This window comes from Dendrobium catenatum, unplaced genomic scaffold, assembly GCF_001605985.2.
Source record: "Dendrobium catenatum unplaced genomic scaffold, ASM160598v2 fragScaff_scaffold_586, whole genome shotgun sequence".
Taxonomy (NCBI): domain Eukaryota; kingdom Viridiplantae; phylum Streptophyta; class Magnoliopsida; order Asparagales; family Orchidaceae; genus Dendrobium; species Dendrobium catenatum.
This window is the reverse complement of record NW_021319048.1, coordinates 827307-831929: the sequence shown is the minus strand read 5'-3', so window position 1 is coordinate 831929 and position 4623 is coordinate 827307. Positions and strand designations below refer to the sequence as shown.

At 38.5% G+C, this 4623-nt stretch overlaps 1 protein-coding gene across 1 annotated transcript in view; it reads right to left on the bottom strand.

Moving 5' to 3' along the window:
- Positions 1-210: 210 nt before the first annotated feature.
- The window catches only part of LOC110115329 (THO complex subunit 5A), a 25825-nt gene continuing 21412 nt past the window's right edge, over positions 211-4623 (bottom strand). The window contains exon 9 of the mRNA XM_020848535.2: positions 211-354. The gene's annotated coding sequence lies outside the window, so the exon portion shown is untranslated. The remainder of the gene's footprint in view (positions 355-4623) is intronic.

Sequence of the window (4623 nt, the reverse complement as noted above, 5' to 3'; positions counted from 1 at the left end):
TCTTTTTTTTTTGGGAAAATATTTTAAGAAATAGAGACTTTTAACTAAATGTTGCTTAATCGTATCCAAAATTGGATAGCAGACGTCTCCTAAGGGTAGAAAAGACAGATAAAAACTGTTTATAGTACCTATGGCTGATAGTTACTTGGAAGAAAGAGTGTGAATAAGAAGGAAAAAAACTTACAAAACAGCATAGCAAATATCTAAATATGATAGAATCCACCGCCGATAGGGCTTTATGATTATTGGAAGTAAGTACACGGATGGTGGCGTTTGGAGTGTGGTCCTGCTGCTTGCTTGTTCATGAAGGCGTCTGATCTTCAGTTCCTGTAGCAACTTCAGTCCTCCTGCAAGCTGTTTTTTTTTTTCTTTTTTTAATGGAGAGCAATAAATAGTAAAATTAATGATTTTTTGAGAAATAATTTGGTTGAGTGGCTCCATGACGAATTTTTATTGCCTCCTCCCACCTGACGCATCTCTACGTTCGGTATGCCGTGATAACGCGACACCTGGCAGCCAACTTTACCCGATACCCGACCAGGCGATGATTGGGTTTATGGCACGTGCGAAATTTAAAACTAATGGCCCGACCAACGGACCCGAATATTATCACGCGGACCCGAAAAAAACGGCTTTGTTTTCAAACAAACCTTGCCGTCTTTCGCTTCAGTCATCATTCGCTTGGATATACTTCATCTTCTCCAACCGGCGTTCTTCTTCTTCCATTTCTGTGAAGTTTCAAGCTCTGCATATTTGCTTTTACGATGCCTCAGGTTGGTTTCTTCTTCTTCGATATATATGGTAGGGTTTACGAAGCGGTACCGAGCAATATACCGAGCTGTACCGAGCATTATAAAACTCGGTATTGCTAGGTATTTGCCGACAATGGTCAGTATAAGTCATTAATGGTAGCACTCTTCTTCTATTGTAATATTTAGGGTTAGGGTTTACCTAGCGATACCGAGCATTATTTGCCATGAAACAATAGTATGAGTTAAGCAATAACGACCAACGACCATTAGTAACACTCGGTATTGCTCGGTACTGCTCGGTACAGATCCTGTACCGAGCATAACTACTAATAGTTATGCTCGGTACCGATCAGCACCGAGCATCTGTACTGCTCGTATTGATCTGTACCGAGCAGAATTACATTTATCCTCGGTACTGCTAGGTACTGCTCGATATTGATCTGCACCGAGCAGAATTACTAATAGTTATGCTCGGTACTGCTAGGTATAGCTCGGTACGGCCCGGTATTGATCCTGTACCGAGCATAACTACTAATAGTTATGCTCGGTACTGCTCGGTACTGATCTGTACCGAGCATAACTACACGGTATTGATCTGTACCCTCGGTACTGCTCGATATTGATCTGCACCGAGCAGAATTACTAATAGTTATGCTCGGTACTGCTCGGTATAGCTCGGTACGGCCCGGTATTGATCCTGTACCGAGCATAACTACTCGGTACTGCTCGGTACTGATCTGTACCGAGCATAACTACACGGTATTGATCTGTACCCTCGGTATTGATCTGCACCGAGCAGAATTACTAATAGGTATGCTCGGTACTGCTCGGTATAGCTCGGTAATGCTTGGTATTGATCTGTACCGAGCAGAATTACTAATTTTTATGCTCAATACTGCTCGGTATTGCTCTGTACCGAGCATAGCTATTAGTCGGTATAACTCATTGATCTTTATTAGTTATTAGCATTACTAACGATTGATGTTACGCAGGGATATACTCCAAAGATTCATTTTCGATGCCGGACTTCGACTTTCAGAGAAGTTTGTAATGTACTTGTTAAGAGGTTTGGAGATCCTTTGGTCGATAGACTGCGTCAGTTGCATATCAGCAAGTTCCTTAGGCTTCCTCTTATGCCTCAAAATGTTCCACTTATACATATGCTATTATCGAAGTGGGATATGAAGAGCGAAAGTTTCATTATTAAAGGACAAAGTCTAAAATTCACATCTGATGAAGTTGCATTACTGATAGGCATGCCAAATAGGGGTCTTATTTTTGACATTGGCAGTGCAAGATCCAGTGGCAAAACATCAAATGACATTCGCCACGACATTGAGAGGATGGATAATAGCACTACATTGGATGATCTTGTGAAATGCTTCCTCCTTTACCTGCTATCGAACATATTTTATCCAATGGCTAACTTTCGGATACCAGTAGCCATCTTTGAACTTCTCAACACTCCAGATATGTTTAATCAGTACAACTGGCCTGAATCAATTAGGGGTTTCCTAGTTGAAGAATTCAACGGTGTTGCTACAAAACAAGCTAAGGGATTTGCTTTGGGTTATGTAAATGGTTTTGTAATGATTTTAATTGTGAGTATTGTTTGTTTGTTCAATAAATGTTTGATTAGTGTACAAAATATATAGCAAAAATAAATTGCCTTTATTTCTACAGATTTGGTTCCTTGAACATACAACAATTCATGCTGTACAGGATGAAATATCCCGGCCTCGTTTTACTCGCTGGGATGGTAACTTTATTTACACTGAGAAAGAAGTAATTAATATATTTGTTGACCTTCAAGAAGATGAGGTATGTTCACTACATAATTTAATTCAATTGTCTCCTAAAATTATATGTTTTTATGGTTAAATTGGATGGTATATTATTTGTAGATACTTAAAAAATTGCAAGAAATAACTGATGATGAGAAAGATTTATTGCTTCATCTTTCTCCACCAGCCAGTCCAATACGGGAGGCAAGCCCTAGTAGGGTACCTTTCACCACAACCGCCGAGTCAACTCAACCCACTCATGCTTCTCCAGTGCGGTTGTCGAGTCCACCCAAACATGACTCAGCTACACCAACTCCAGTCAGTCCAGTGCGGTTGTCGAGTCCACCCAAACATGACTCAGCTACACCAACTCCAGTTAGTCCAGTACGGTTTTCAACTCAAAGTCATCTTGATTCATCTGCATTTCCTGAATCTAGCCATGTTGATGATCAAACTAACTTGGGAATATTAAATAAATCAATATACGAGCTGTTCAACAAGCACAACTTTATGAAGAAGAAGGTGGCAGATGTGGAAGCAACAAATCACATACTTGAACATCGCGTACATTTTTTGGAAGACTCCGTGTTTGATTTGGAGAAGGAAAATTTTAATTTGAAAGAACAAATTAAAAAGAAAGACCGATTCTTGATGCAGTTCTTTGAAGAACAATTTCCTTCTTATTTTAAAACTTACAAGAAATAGATGTGTGCTCCATCTTCTTTATCTCCAACTGAATCTGAAGACACGACCTTAAGTGAGTATGAGGTTGATCCTTCAGTACTGACAGAAATTGCAGAAAGAGTTCAGAGGAGAAATGACCGAAAAGAAAACTTGTATCCACACCTTTCACTACTGGTGTTAGGAAGAAGAAAACGAAAAAAAATTTGCCAGCCGAAGAGGAATTAGGTAATGCAATTGCAAGTGATCGTCCAGATAAAGCACCTGAAAATGCTCCGGAATCTACACAAACTCCAGCACCAGAACCTCCAACGGAACCTACACCAACAAGTACAACTGTAATTCCAGCAGCACTTGAACAAGAGAATGTTACTGATGTTGATCTGCCTGTTGTCAAAGCTACGGTTGTTTTTGAAGTTGATGAAAATAAAGAAATTCCAATGGCTACTGCAGCTGAAATGTTATATTACCCTGGCAGAGCTTTAATTAGCGAAGATAAACGCCTCATAATTAATAATGGCCTTAAACAATTCAAGTATAAGTGTGTACTCGATTTTATACCAATTTGAGTACTTGATTTTATACCAATTTGAGTAGTCTATTTTATACCAATTTGATAATGATTTTTTATACAGGAGCGATTCTATCTTCGAGCTTGGAATTATAGCAATATATAGAAGCCAATTGGATGAATTATTAATGTCGAAAGAGCTTGATAATAACCACATAGACGCGTTTGGTCATTTATTAACGCAGAAGGAAGCAGTATGTCCTGATCGTAATCAACCTTTTCTATTTGTTTTAAGCTTCCATTGGGTTAGTAGTTAACATTCTGGTATTTATTCGGTTTAACCATGTTCGAATTAATCACACTACATCTTATATCTTCTTAACCAGCTATACTACAAACAATACAATGAATCGAACACAAGAACGTTCGTATCTAATATAGACAAAAACATTATCAGGAGTATAAATTTGATCTTTGTTCCTATAATATACGAAAAACATTGGACCCTACTACTTTGCAACTTGTTAAAAAAACGGTGGGAGTTTTATGATTCGTTACCGAAGAAGACACATAAAGCGATACTCCCAGAAGTTGTAAGTAACAACGAATTTTTTTGTTATCATTTCTACTCTTATCAATATTCTATGTTAATTTGATTTTGGTTTTCCAGATTTCTCATTTCTACAAAGACACGGAGGACGCCTTCGACATTGATATAACGACATGGCCAATCAAAGGATTTCGAAACGTGCCGACACAAAATAACAGCGTCGATTGCGGAATGTATCTTTGTAAATATATGGAAGTTCTAATACAACAAGAACCAATTAAATGGTATCGATATTTGGACTGGCATTCTAGTATGCCATTGTATAGGGCTGAATTTGCTTATGAC